The following is a 15,682-nucleotide window of genomic DNA, read 5'->3' as shown; positions in this document are numbered from 1 at the left end:
CTGCCTTGAGTCCCATTATTTTACCGAGTACCACTTCCTTAGTGATTTTGATCCTGTTTAGCTCCTCCCCCCCATAGCCCCCTGTTTGTCCAGTGTTGGGATATTCTTAGTGTCTTCTACTGTAAAGACTGATACAAAATATTCATTCAGTGTTTTTGCCATCTCCATATTTCCCACCATTAATTTCCCGGTCTCATCCTCTAAGGGACCAACATTTACTTTAGCCGCCCTTTTTCTTTTTATATAACTATAAAAACTCTTAGTATTTGTTTTTATATTTTTTGCTAATTTACTTTCATAATCTATCTTCCCTTTCTTAATCAATCTTTTTGTTATTTTTTGCTGTCTTTTAAAGTTTTCCCAATCCTCTATCCTCCCACTAGATTTGGCTACCTTATGTGCCCTTGTTTTTAGTCGAATACTATCCTTAATTTCTTTACTTAGCCACGGATGGCTGTCTTTTCTTTTACACCCTTTTCTTCTCAGTGGAATATATATTTTTTGGAAGTTGTAAAATAACTCCTTAAATGTACACCACTGATCATGTATCGTCTTACCCTTTAATCTATTTTCCCAATCCACTCTACTCAATTCCGATCTCATACCTTCATAGTCTCCTTTATTCAAGCTTAGCACGCTTGTTTGAGATCCAACCTTCTCACCCTCTAATTGAATATGGAATTCAACCATGTTATGGTCACTCATTCCAAGGGGATCCTTTACTAGGACATTTTTAATAAATCTTGTCTTGTTACACAGGACCAGATCTAAGGTTGCTTGCCCCCTGGTTGGTTCAGTTACATACTGCTCAAGAAACCCATCCCTAATACACTCAATGAACTCATCCTCAAGGCAGCCCTGCCCAATTTGATTTGTCCAATTAATATGATAGTTAAAATCCCCCATAATTATAGATGTTCCCTTATTACAAGCCTCAACTATTTCCTGATTGATACTCCGTCCAACAGAGTTGCAACTGTTCGGAGGCCTATAGACTACGCCCACTAGTGTTTTTTTCCCCTTATTATTCCTTACCTCCACCCAAACTATTTCATTATCCTGATCTTTTGACCCAATATCATTTCTCTGTATTACAGTGATTCCTTCCTTTATTAACATAACCACCCCACCTCCCCTTCCTTCCTGCCTGTCCTTCCTGATCGTTAAATAACCTGGTATGTTTAATTCCCAGGCATTGTCACCCTGCAGCCATGTTTCTGTAATGGCCACAAGATCATACCCATATGTAGTTATTTGTGCCATTAACTCGTCTATTTTGTTACGAATGCTACGTGCATTCAGATAGAGAACTTTCAAATATGTTTTGTGACACTTAGGGCTAGATTTTCAGTCGCTTGCGCCAGCAGTTAGCGCCTTAAGAGAAGTGATTTTCGGGCGCTATGCGTGTAGCGCCCGGGCGCAGCGCAGTTTGCGGCCCGCCCCAAATTAAGTTGCCCGTTAGCGCCGGCGCAAAGTTTAGCGCCCGCCCGGATGCGCGCGCAGAAAATGACGTCACATCCTCGTGCAACGCCCTTTGTGTGCCCCGATTCCAAACTTCAGTCGGACCGCCCCATTGTGCGGCTGGCGGCCGGAGCGTTTGGAAAAAGGAACGCAACACAACCAGCGCGGGCCCCGGGCGGCGCAAATTAAAGGGGACGTACTCTCCAGTATAAAGGCCAGCCTTTTTTCAGAAAACACTCTTGTGCAACGCATTTCTGGAGACTCAACAAGGAGGATAGCTAACTGGTTTCAAGCAGCAAGAGCCAGGTATTTTTGGACTCAGGCCAGAGCGCTGCAAGTGGCCTTTTGGAAATTAGAGTGTTTGCCAGGATTTGATGGGGGTTGCATGGGGTGCCAACGCGAAGCTGCAGCTCCATGTCCGTAGGGCTCGCAGACGCATTGTGAGAGGGGCAGCCCTGGCTAGAGGCAGAGGGGGCTACAGGCGTCGGCCACGTAGGCCTTACCCAGTCAGGCTATACCGCCAGCAGCGCTCCTACCTAAACATGAGTGCCGCGCGATGTGTTAAAAGGCTCCGATTCCGAAAGGAGGTGATTGCAGAGATCTGCCACCTGCTTCGCCGAGATCTGCGGCCAAAGCTCAGGTGCAGGACGTCTCTGTCGGTGGAAGTGAAGGTGACGGTGGCATTGAACTTCTATGCCACCGGCTCCTTCCAATACGCTGCTGGGGACATAGCAAACATCTCCCAGTACGGCGCGCATCGCTGCATCCGCCAGGTGACCGAAGCACTGTTCAGAAGGAGAAGCCAATTCATCTCCTTCCCCATGGCCCTGGAGAGCCAGCATCAGCGCGCATTGGGATTTTCCAGACTCGGGGAATTCCCCTTGGTGCAGGGCGCCATTGACTGTACGCATGTGGCTTTGCGGGCCCCTCTGGAGCATGGCGAGCAGTATCGCAACAGGAAGGGCTACCATTCTCTGAATGTGCAGCTGGTCTGTGACCACAAGCAGCGCATCATGGCAGTCAATGCCAGCTTCCCAGGCAGCAGCCACGATGCCTTTATCCTGCGGCAGAGTACTGTGCATGACATGTTCCAGGCACAGCCTCCCCCAAGAGGATGGCTACTCGGGGACAAAGGCTATCCTTTGTGCACCTGGCTCATGACCCCGCTCCGCGCGCCCAGGACCGCTGCTGAAGAGGCCTACAACGAGAGCCATCAAACCACCCGCAACATCATCGAGCTAACTATTGGGGTCCTCAAGCAGCGGTTCCGCTGCCTTGATCACTCCGGAGGAGCTCTCCAGTATTCGCCGGACCGGGTCTCCCAATTTGTGGTGGTTTGCTGCATGCTACACAACCTGGCTATCCGCAGGACTCAGGCACTGCCACCTGACGTTGGACCAGCACCTCAGGAGGAGGAGCAGGAGGAGCATGAGGAGGAGGAGGAGGAGGAGCAGGAGTACGTTCCCAGGAGGGAGCGACCAGGGCCAAGGGCCGCACGACGCCACCTTATTACACGGTACTTCTAAGCCCCCTGTCAGGGAATGGCCAGGGGCCATGAGGGAAGATGAATGCAGCCGCTCCGCAAGCCCTCAGCCGGCGAAGCCAACAAACACGAAGAAGAACAACCATGGAGACTGCATGAATAAAGATAATTTTTTATTACACAAAAATGAAAAGCCCTTCCCACATGAATCCCCAAAAACAATAAACGGGCCCCACAAAAAGCCCAACAAACGACTCACTCCCACAAACTGGGGAGGAGTCACTCCACCTTTCTTCAAACCGGGCCTCAACGTCGGCCTAACGCAAAAAATAAGCCCTCCAACAACACAACCATGGGCAAAATAAAGATGGCCACCGCCATATAAAAGGAAAGCTGCCCACACCCTCTACTGAGTGGCCCGCGAGGGCGAGACCTTGCCCAGCCTTTTGCCTCCCCTGCCCGGCCTGCTGCTCCTTCACAAGCTCTGCCCAGTGGCTGCTGCGAGGCTGGGGGAATGCGCCTGAGGCTCAGATGCCCTTCCGCCAGATGACGCTGGGGGGCGGCCTACACGGCGTTTGGGCCTCGAGGGGCCGTCTGCTGAGTGGCGCACCTGAGCCTGGCCACCATCAGCTGCAGCCGCTTGCCCTTGACGCCCCAGTGGGGGAATGGCGGCGACGGATGGCGCAATGTGGGCCAGCTGGCGTCTGGGATGCGCTGGCTGGTGCTGTGGCGCGGTGGCACTCGGCCGGGCCCGCACTGCAGGATCCGCAACAATCAGCCGAGGGGCGGCTTGCTGGGATGGTCCAGCGCGGCGGCTGCCCTGGCGATGCCTGCCTGAGACAGCGCGTGTGGCAGCAGTGAGTGCCCCTGTGGTCCTGGTGTGCGCGCGCATCACAGCCGCCAGGGTCTTGACGGCATCAGTCAGCATGCGGCCACTCGCGGCAGTTGCTGCCCCAAACTCGCGCACACTGGTCGCCAGCGACTCGATGGCCTCAGGCATGCGCCCCACCATGCTCATGAGCTCCGTGTGGCGCCGGTCCGAATCCTCGGCCATCTTATCCAGCTTCCGCACCTCCTCCGAGGTGAAGGTGTCCGGACTGGAGTCGCGACTCTCCCGCTGGGGAGGAGGGGGCCGAACTAGGGGACCCTTGCCGCGTTGGTGGCGGCGAGTGTGCCGATCAGCAGCACTCCCCTCCGATCCTTCTCCCCTTTGGGGGGAAGGCCGCGGGCCACGCGCATGGCTCCTGGGTGGCTGGACGCCACTGGTCCCAGAAGCTGCATTGCCCTGCGACAGTTCCTCCAGGCACTCGTCCAGTGAGGAGGTGTCAAGCATTTCCTCCTCTCCTGCGGGACGTGACTGTTCCCCCGAAGGTCCGGCTTGCTCCTCCTCCTCCTCCTGGTCGGAGGTGCTGTCACTGGCAGCTTCAGGGTCCTGGTCGTCACCAGCTGAAAGCAGGAATGCACAAGAGTAGCTTCAGAGTGAGGAGACGGCGTCAGCGAGGGAGTTAGGACTGGTGGCATTCAGCGCATTGGTGGGACAGTGGCAAAGGAGGTAGCTCGGATGGGCCAGTGCGACGCGAGAGGGCCAAAAGGCGAGGTCCTTACCATTGCCGGGCAGTGGAGGGTCGGATACTCCGCACGCTGTGGGGACAATCACACGGGCTCCCATGAGCACACACACGCGCTCCTCCAGCCGAGTGAGCTTCTGCAGCTTGGCACGGCCACCCCTGGCACGCGCCTGGCGATTAAACGCTACTTTAGCCTGCAAGAGAAAGGACGGGCTGTAAGTGCGCAGTGAAGCCCTGATGTAGTGTGCACTGCCTCCCATGGTGGAATAGCGTGGACAGAGTGAAGCCCTGATGTAGTGTGCACTGCCTCCCATGGTGGAATAGCTTGGACAAAGTGTAGAGTGCCGAATGGCCATGTCATGCTCATGACTGTCCCAATGCTGCTGGCTGAGGGCTGGCCAATAGGACTTTCAGCTCCCTTTGCCCATCATGTCAGGTGTACATGCAAGAATGAGGAGGAGACTGGAAAGGCTACTCACCTTCACAATCCTGGTCAGATCGTTGTATTTTTTACGACATTGTTTGTGGGTCCTGGGGGCATCGCCGGTGAACGTCACCCTCTGGGCGATCTGCTTCCAGGCTTTGGTGTAGTCGTGGTGGGTTGGATTCCTCCCACTCTCTGGGAACAAGATCTTGCGCCTCACCTCCAGAGCTGTGACCATTATGTCCAGATCACCCTCTGAGAAGCGCAGGGCACGCTGACGGGCCTTCTCTGGCGTTGCCATGACTCCCTGGGGCTGAGCAGCAGTGTTGAGGCCTCTTTGCAAGGCTGCAGTGTGCAGGGCATGGCAGCAGACCAATTCGTCCCTTCCCCCTTTAAGAGCTGGTCGGCGCCACGGGGTCTGCTGTCAGTCCAAAAATGACCGCACCCGCGCTGCGCCCCGCCTGGGCGCTATCCCTCTGGACCGCCGGCTTAGCGCCTAAAGATAGGAGTGGAACGCCTCTTTTAGCGCTCCACCAATCTCTTAGGGCGAAGCCACTGAATTTCCGGCAACGGGGCGCTACTTTGGGGCGGGCGCTAACTTCGGGCGGGCGCTAAGGTTAGCGCCCCAAAACTGTCTATACTGAAAATCTAGCCCTTAGTTCCTGCTTTTGCCCTTTTTATTACTTTACCTTTTACTCCATACCTTCTGCCCCTTCCTGACACACTCTGGTTTTTAATTTCCCCACTGCTACCTAAGTCTATGACCTTCTCTGTTGTCATTTTTATTATTTGCTCTCTAGGAACCTCCCCCCCACTAGTTAGTTTAAAGCCCTCTCTACAGCCCTAGTTATATGATCCGCCAGGACTCTAGTCCCAGCACTGGCCAAGTGAAGCCCGTCCCAACGGAACAGCTCCCTCCTGCCCCAGTACTGGTGCCAGTGTCCCAGGAAGCAAAACCCATTTCTCCCACACCAGTCTTTGAGCCACGCATTTAACTCTCTAATTTTATTTGTCCTAGCCAAATTCGCTCGTGGCTCAGGTAATAATCCAGAGATTATTACCCTTGAGGTTCTGTTTTTTAATTTGACCACTAGCTGCTCATACTCCTTTAACAGAACCGGCTTCCTAGTCCTATCTACGTTGTTTGTACCAACGTGGACCACGACAACTGGATCCACCCCCTCACACTGCAAGTTTCTTTCCAGCCCAGAGGAGATGTCCTTAACCCTGGCACCGGGTAGGCAACACAGCCTTCGGGACTCTCGCTCTCGGCTGCAGAGAACTCTATCTATCCCCCTAATAATACTATCCCCTACCAATACAACATTTCTATTTACTCCCCCCTCTTGAATGGCCCCCCGTTCCATGGTGCTGTGGCCAGGTTGCTCATCCTCCCTGCAGTCCCTGCTCCTGTCCCCACAGGGAGTAAGAACCTCGAACCTGTTGGTCAAGAGCAAGGGCTGCGGCTCCTCCAGCTCTACCTTCTGGATCCCCGTACCTGCCTCACTCGTAGTCACACCATCCTGTCCCTGACCATGGGCTACATCTGAATTACTTAACTTCATAGGTGTGACCACCTCCTGATACACAGAGTCCAGGTACTTCGCCCCCTCCCTGATGTGTCGCAGTGTCTGAAGCTCAGACTCCAGCTCATCAACACAGAGCTGGAGTTCCTGTAGCAGCAGACACTTGTCACAGACGTAATCACCGTGAGCCTCAATGGGGTTCACCGGCTCCCACATCTCGCAACAGTAACACATCACCTGCTCCATTCTATTTAATTAATTAAATGTTTTATTGTTAGTTATGGACACCCTCTGCCCGATTTTAGATGCTAGTATCCCCTTTAATTAATTGGATTTAAATTAAATCAATCCCTCTAGTTACACCAGTTAAATGGTTTACCAACAGTCACTCTGCACCAGAAAGGCCTTGGTACACCACAGCAACCTTAAAAACTATAAACCACAGACTTAAAGTTTTAAAACGAGAGAAATACTCCAACCAATCACCTACCTGTTTTGTGGTGATGTCACACCTTGAATACTTTTTACCTCTCTCCTTGCCTGAGATTGGAGATTGGTGAAGCCTACCTGAGCCTCTGGGGCCTCTTGTAGTTGCTCTGCCGCGCTGCTCCGCCTCCACTCACTGCCGATGCCGCACGGAGGCCTACCTGAGCCTCTGGGGTCTCTTGTAGTCGCTCTGCCGCGCTGCTCCACCTCCACCCATTGCCAATGCCGCACTGAGGCCTACCTGAGCCTCTGGGGTCTCTTGTAGTCGCTCTGCCGCGCTGCTCCGCCTCCACCCGCTGCCGATGCCGCACTGAGGCCTACCTGAGCCTCTGGAGTCTCTTGTAGTCGCTCTGCCGCGCTGCTCCGCCTCCACCCGCTGCCGATGCCGCACTGAGGCCTACCTGAGCCTCTGGGGTCTCTTGTAGTCGCTCTGCCGCGCTGCTCCGCCTCCACCCGCTGCCGATGCCGCACTGAGGCCTACCTGAGCCTCTGGGGCCTCTTGTAGTTGCTCTGCCGTGCTGCTCCGTCTCCACCTGCTGCCGATGCCCAACCACCACACATAAGCCCTGGCTAGGCTTTTCATTTTTACCCCTCCCAGATGACCCTCATGAAGCTCATTGAGCACTTTATCCCTTAACTTGGGTGGAATTACCATTCGGGATCCACACATCAAGGTCCCCCGGCACACTGACAGCTGTTCTCTCCTTGTCGAGAGTGCTGACAACAGTGAGTCGCCATGTGCTGGCCATCCCTTCACCGTCAAATCATATACCCGAGACAGTGTCGGGTCATTTCGGGTTTCCTTTTCGATACAAGCGTTAGTTACCGATCGGTATTCAACTATAGTCGAATGGAATATTTCGACAGGATCCACTGCTGGTGCTTCCTCCGCAGTAGGCAGTGGCAGGCATGATAGCCCATCAGCATTTCCATACTGTTTCGTGCCCTTATATTCAATCTCATAGTGGTGCGCCCCTAGAAAAAGTGACCATCTTTGTAGTCGTTGCACAGTCATCACTGGAACGCCCTTCTTCAGGTTAAAAATGGAGACAAGAGGCTGGTGATCAGTCAGCAAGGTGAATTTCTGCCCGTGCAGAGTGATTGAACTTTTTCACTCCCCACACTAGGCTGAGGGCCTCCCTGTCAATCTGGGCGTAGTTACGCTCGGCTGAGGTTAGTGATCGTGACGCAAAGGCTATTGGCCTCTCTGAGCCACCTGAGAATTTGTGCGACAGCACCGCTCCAATGCCGTAGGGTGACGCACCACATGCCAACCGAATTGGTAATGCCGGGTTGTAATGGGCCAATACATCTTTCGATGTGATTAGTGTTTTGCTCTTCTGGAAAGCTCGTCTACATTCGTCACTCCACTTCCATGGCACCCCAGTTTGCAGTAGGGTGTTCAGTGGGTGTAGTATTGTAGACAAATTTGGCAAGAACTTATGGTAGTAGTTTACCAGCCCGAGGAACGACCTCAGTTGTGACACATTTTCCGGTGCTGGAGCCTTGACTACTGCCTCAATCTTCTCTGGGGACTTATGTAACCCCTCTGTATTGATAACGTGGCCACAATACGAGATCTGTTTTCTAAAAAACTCGCATTTGGGGCAGTTAGCTCAGAGCCCATATTCCTGCAATCTAGTGAGCACCTGCTCCAGGTTGGCAAGGTGATCACTGTCATTTTCGCCCGTGACCAGGATGTCATCCAAATAACACTGGGTCCCTGGGATCCCTTGCAGGACTTGATCCATTGCCCTCTGCCAAATAGCCGGAGCTGATGCTACCCCGAATACCAGCCGGTTGTATTGGTAGAGACCTTTATGGGTGTTGATTGTGAGGTCTTTTTTTGATGCTTCTTCTACCTCCATTTGCAGATACGCCTGGGCCAGATCAATCTTAGTGAAGCGTTTCCCTCCAGATAGCGAGGCGAAAATATCTTCAATCTGCGGAAGTGGATATTGTACGGTGTGAAGGACTGGGTTCACTGTTACCTTAAAGTCCCCACAGATGCGAACCTTCCTTGGTTCCCCAGGCGTGCTGCTCAACGACTTTTTCATCACAGGGACGATGGGTGTAGCCCAATCGCTCCAGTCTACCTTGGACAGGACACCTGAATGTTCCAAACTCTCCAGCTCTGCTTCGATGGCTGGGCCTTAAAAAATTTTGGGCTTGCGTTTTCTTCAATTTTAATTGTCGCTGTCATGCCTTTTAGTGTTCCGAGTCCTTGCTGGAACACTTCTTTCGCGTCCGTTAGGATCTTTGACAGTCGCCCAGGTGTGACGTCGTCATCCTTTTTGTCAGCCACAGTCAGTGCCTGTATGGAATGCCAATCCAGTTGTATTTTCTGGATCCATTCACGTCCCAGTAATGGTGGTCCTCCATCTTGCAATACGTACAGGTCTAGTTTTGGTGTTTCCTTACCGTTATATATAACGGTCACCCTTATTTTTCCTTTGGGGTAGACTTTTTGCCCCGTGTACGTCTTCAAAATAATTTTTGTGTCTCTCAAGGGTATGTGTGAGAATAGCCGCTCGTAGTCCCGTCGGTTTATGACTGTTAGGGCTGATCCTGTGTCCAATTCCATCTTTACCTGGACTCCTGCTATCTTGAGAGTGACCCAAATGGTTCAGTGATCCTCCGTTGTGATCACATTATGTAATTTCAGACAACTCAGTTCCCTGCTTTCGGAGTCGTTATCACTCTTCTGTTCGTCTGAACTATTCTCCGTCATCTTAGGTACCTTCTTGTACTTTTCTTTGGTAGGTTTCTTATTGCTGGCTTTCTTTCCCGACCTGCAGACTCGTGCTATGTGTCCTACTTTTCCACACTGTCTGCACACTTTGTCTTTGAACCAGCAATCATTCTGGTCGTGTGTTGTTCTGCCGCAGCGATAGCACTTCTCTGTTCTATATGTAAGAAATCACACAACACCAGGTTATAGTCCAACAGCAAAGCTGTTGGACTATAACCTGGTGTTGTGTGATTTCTTACATTTGTCCACCCCTGTCCAACTCCGGCATCTCCGCACCTGTTCTATATGACATTTCGTTTGTGCCATATTCTTGCGGTCTCTGTTGTATCTCTGCAGCGCCCCGTGCTGCTGCTTCATATGATACCGCAATGCTGAAAGCCTTTTCCAGCGTAAGGTCCTTTTCAGATAAAAGCCGTTTCTGGGTTCCTTCACTTTGAAGCCCACACACAAACTTGTCCCTTAAGGTATCTGCCAGTCCCGCTCCAAACTGGCAGTGTTTCGATAGTTTGCGCAGTTCTGTTAAATAATCAGCATTGCTTTCATCCTTATGCTGGTTCCATTTGTGAAATTTGAATCTTTCTGCTATCAGCGGTGGTGTGGGGTTTAAATGTTCCTGTAGTATCATTACTATGTCTTCAAAACTCTTTTCCATTGGCTTCGTTGGGGTTACTAGATTTCGTAATAAACCATACGTCTTTGCACCCATTAAATTTAACAATACCGACGCTTTCTTGTCATCTGACACCTCATTTGCCTTGCAGTATACCTCTATTCGTTCGACATATGTAGTCCAATCTTCGAATTCATTGTCAAATGCGGTGATACTGCCACTCTTCGGCATTTTGGGTGTGGTTTAAAATGGCGTCTCCCAATGGCTTAAAATGGCGTCTCCCGCACTTTCCTTCCTCCCCCGCTGCTGCCAACGCCGCTCCCAGCGGTTCTCATGGCAATGGCGGCACCCTGTAGGTTTCGCGCGCTTCTCCTGCGCTGCTGCCAATGCCGCTCTCGGCGGTCCTCGTGGCAATGGCGGCGCCTCGCGGGTTTCTGCACGTCTATCTCTCCCTCTCTTCGACGCTGCTCGGCCTCTGAACACCGGCTGCGCCCTGTGCGCTCTGCCCTCTCTCTCTCTCCCCCGTCGACGCTGCTCGGCCCTTTGCTGTGCCGCTCGGTCGCCGCTGTCCGGGAAGGGTCTGCACACTACCTGTTGCCAGCCCGTTTCGCTGGATCACCTCAACTGGAAAGCCAAGCCTGGCTCTTGACAGCCTCTCCCGCAATTCTCGAGTCTCTGCTGGATGACTGGGCGGTTGCCCGTGGTCGATGCCCGAGTCCCTGGCCTTGACCTCCAATCCACTGATCTCCAGGAACGAATCCCCGGGAGGTGATGCAGAGTTGCAGGTAGGTTCGAACTTGCCTCGTCGCCAATGTTGTGTCTGTGTATAATAAGACACAGACTGCAGGAGAACAGTACAACAGGTGTTTACTCAACGTGGCTCACACTGGAACTGATCTGTACAGATTACTACTCAGTGTTATATATAGGTGTGGTCACTGCCGGTACTGCAGTATACATGAGCTGTAAAAGATAGTTCCCCCCTTAAAGGTATATACATTACAAGGACCGTGTTTCCTCTTTTGTCACAGTATTGAGCTGAGGATACCTTCATCTAGGTGAGAAGCTTGCGGGGATTATCCCAGTCCTTGGAACACTATCTGTGAAAACCGAATTACCGTCGCCACCGATATTTCTGTGCCAATATTCCATGAATGATCTTGTGGGGAAGTGTCATATAAATCATCAAAGTGAGGGATGTTGGTGCTTGAGAAAGGAACAACTTATTTCTGTGTCTGTCAATGAAGTTCTAAGAACAGCCATTGATTTGGCCTTAGTGATTGATGCAAGTACATCGGTGAGAACCTTCATCCTTCATCGGGTAAATTAACTTTCCGAATACTCTCTTTTTGTTAAGGCGGAATGAAAGAAAGAAAGAACTTACATTTATAAAGCGCCTTTCACAGCCTCAGCACTTTACAGCCAATAAAGTACTTTTGAGGTGGATTCACTGTTGTAATGTAGGAAACATGGCAGCCATTTTGCACACAGCAAGGCCCCACAAACAGCAATGTGATAATGGCCGTATAATCAGTTTTTTTAATGATGTCAGTTGAGGGATAAATATTGGCCAGGCACCGTGGATAACTTTCCTGCTGTTCTTCGAAATAGTGCCATGGGATCTTTTACATCCACCTGAGAGAGCAGACGGGGCCTCGGTCTAACGTCTCATCCGAAAGATGGCAGCACTCCCTCAGTACTGCAATGGAGTACCAGCCTAGATTTTGTGCTCAAGACTCTGGGATGGGACTACCCATGACCTTCTAACTCAGAGGTGAGAGCGCTACCACTGAGCCACAGCTAATACCCGAATACTACTGTTGTTGCAAGAATGACGTGAATTACTCCTCCATTAGATATAAAGTCAGTTTAAAGCTTTCTAGTTTGGCACCAAAAATCTGATTTTTTTCAGATTAGTGGGTTGACAATGCATATAATTAGGTGATCATAGAATCATAGAAACCTACAGCACAGAAGGAGGCCATTCGGCCATCCATCGTGTCTTTGCTGGCTCTTCGATGATATTAGTTGCGGTAGGATGGAGTGTTTTTACACTTTGGCTACTCAGCACCAGCATCAAGCATTCCTAGGTCATGAATTCTGCAGACTAGATACAACATGCCTTAACCCAAATGTTAGAAGAGCACCCACGAGTTGTTGTGATCTGGAATGCACGGCCTGAAAGGGCGGTGGAAGCAGATTCAATAGTAACTTTCAAAAGGGAATTGGATAAATACTTGAAAATGAAAACATTGCTGGGTTATGGGGAAAGAGCGGGGGAGTGGAAATGATTGGACAGCTCTTCGAAAGAGCCGGCACAGGGACGATGGGCCAAATGGCCTCCCCCTGTGCTGTAAGATTCTGTGATTCTACTGCTATGCAGAAACATTTTTCAGTTTCCACACCACACAGGATTATAGGCTCCTGGGTGGTGTGAGTGACATTGCTAGTTTGTGCTTAATTGCGGGACGGTTTTGTGTAGCGGACCCTTACACACTTAGAATTGGGCTGAGACTGTCCAAATTCATTTCACATGAGAACCCATGTGGCCAGCAGAGAGAGGAGAACAGCAGCCAGAAAGTCTCCAGGCCGGAAGATCTGTTGGGGAGGCTGAAAGAGAAACGTAGTCCTTACCTTTTCCACTCCCTCTTTTCTTGCTGCCAGGCCCCCTCAGAATCGGAAAGTGAAGAAACAGAGGTGGGACCTCCCAGTCCTGTCTCATGCCCAAGACTGCCTTGGCCTTCCACCCCTTGTAGGTGCAGCACCAGACCTACCCGCACAGTTGCCTCTGGGATTGGGGAATTGGATATAAACTTGAAAAGGAAAAACTTGCAGGGCGATGTGGAAAGAGCAGAGGAGTGGGACTAATTGATAGCTCTTTCAAAGAGCCGGCACAGGCACAATGGGCCGAATGGCCTCCTTCTGTGCTGTATGATTCTATGAGGCTGGCTCCTCTTTCTCATCTTACATTCTGCCTTTCATCCGAAGACATGGGGCAGGATTTTAACTCAGGTGCGAGGCAAAAGTGTTTGTTTGACTAGGCTAAGCAAATCTGGCCAGGATGAGTGCGTTCCTTGCATCCCAGGCAGCAATGTTCTCGCATAATGCTGCCGCTGGTTGATGGGCCTCTGCAGAATGTTCGTTTTTGCCCTGCTCCTTCTCCTCCTCCTCCTCCTCCTCCTCCTCATCTGCGGAGGATATGTGAGGAGCCACTTGGTCCTCAGGAATCTGCAAGCCACGACGCTGTGCCATGTTGTGAAGTACACAGCCAACCACGACGATTCTGGAGACCCTGGCAACTGAGTACTGCAGGGCTCCACCTGATCTATCCAGGCATCTGAAGCGCATATTCAGCAAACCGATGGTTTGCTCGATTATGGCTCTGGTGGACATGTGGCTGGAGTTGTAGCTCTCCTCAGCTTCGTTGGATGGCCTCCTCAACGATGTCATTAGCCACGTCCTCAGGGGATAGCCCTTGTCTCCAAGTAGCCATCCGTTAAGTTGGTCTGGCGGACTGAATAGCGGAGGCACACTAGACTGGCGCAGTATGAAGGAGTCATGGCAACTGCCAGGGTACATGACACAAACATGCAAAATTTCCTTCTGAATGTTAAGGAAGTAGAAGCCCTTGCGGTTGACAAAAATACCTGGATTGCGATGGGGTGCCTTAAGGGCCACATGTGTGCAGTCAACGATGCCCTGCACCCTTGGAAAGCCTGCCAGGTGAGCTAATCCAACCGCTCGTGCCGTGACACTTGCTCGATCCTTGGTGAAATGGATGTGATTGTGCGCAAGGGCAAAGAGGGCATCGGTTACCTGCATGATGCAAGTGTGTGCGGCTGCCTGGGAGATGCCGCTGATGCCTGCTGCTGATCCCTGGAATGAGCCTGAGGCAAAAAGTTGAGTGCGGTGGTGACTTTGATGGCCACTGGTAAGGGTTGTCCACCTGGTCCTCTGGGCTCCAGGTCTTGCTGTAGCATTGCACAGATGTCAGTCATTACCTCTCGCGAAAATCGGAGCCACCTTTGGCACTGCTGCTCAGACATGTTGAGATAGCTGATCCTGCGTCTGTAGACCTTGTTTGGGGGGTATCTCCTGCGCTGATGGGCTTCCAGGCGCTGGCCCCTTCTGGCCTGTGCAGCCTCAGGTGGGTGAGCAGCAGCCTGGCGCTCCTGCTGCTGCTGCTGTTGCTGGTGCTGCTGTTGTTCCTGGTTCTGCTGGTGCCGTGGCTGGTGCTCGAGCTCCTCTAATGCCCAGATGGGACGGAAATAAATGGCTCCCATGCTTCTGGTATATGCCTCCGTTGAGGAAGCGCTGAGTGAAGGTGGTGAGAGGGGATTCCCAGGAGGTCACACTGGAGATGGGTGTGAGGCGCCAACCTTCCACAGGTGTGGTTAAGCCTTGTAAAAGTTGCCCCAGACCTGAGACCACTAAGTCCTGCCACCTGCAAATGATGGCTGATCAAATCTCCTCTTTAATGGTTGACCTGCGGTTGATAGTCAGCAATCCAATAGTGCTCCCGCCAGGTTTCACATTCGTGTTTCCCATCAGGCGTGTTTCACGTGGGAAAAGGGTTAAAATCGCAAGGGCCTTTCAAAATAGGATTATAGAGGCAATTTAGTGCTTGTTAAGGGCCTTAACGACCAGTCCCGCCTGTTAGAGGCAGGACGGAGTCGGGACCAGGGACCATCAGACACGCCTGAGTTAAAATTGCTCGGAGTCGGGAACCAGGCCGGGGGGAGGGGGTCCCGCACGTCAGTTTTTGCGATTTTAACCCCGCACACGCCTCCAATCCTGCCTCCACGGCTCAATGAAAATCCTGCCCATGATGTCAGGTTCCACATGTAAGAAAAGAAAGAAAGACTTGCATTTATATAGCGTCTTTCACGACCACCGGATATCTCAAAGCGCTTTACAGCCCATGAAGTCACTGTTGTAATATGGGAAACGCGGCAGCCAATTTGCGCACAGCAAGCTCCCACAAACAGCAATGTGATAATGACCAGATAATCTGTTTTTTTGGTATGTTGGTTGAGGGATAAATATTGGCCAGGACACCAGGGAGAACTCCCCTGCTCTTCTTCAAAATAGTGCCATGGAATCTTTTACGTCTACCTGAGAGAGCAGACAGGGCCTCAGTTTAATGTCTCATCTGAAAGACGGCACCTCCGACAATGCATCACTCCCTCGGCACTGCACTGGAGTGTCAGCCTAGTTTTATGTGCTCAAGCCCCTAAATGTACGCTGATGACACCCAGCTCTACCTCACCACCATCTCTCTCAACCCCGCCACTGTTTCTCATTTGCCACGCTGCTTGTCTAACAGGCGGTTAGAAGGCAAATGGTATGTTGGCCTTCGTAGCAAGAGGGTT

The sequence above is a fragment of the Somniosus microcephalus genome, chromosome 11 (genome assembly GCF_052327205.1).
Source record: "Somniosus microcephalus isolate GS21.2 chromosome 11, FLI_Smic_1.0, whole genome shotgun sequence".
Classification (NCBI taxonomy): domain Eukaryota; kingdom Metazoa; phylum Chordata; class Chondrichthyes; order Squaliformes; family Somniosidae; genus Somniosus; species Somniosus microcephalus.
The sequence above is the reverse complement of the archived record's forward strand: the minus strand, read 5'-3'. Positions refer to the sequence as shown.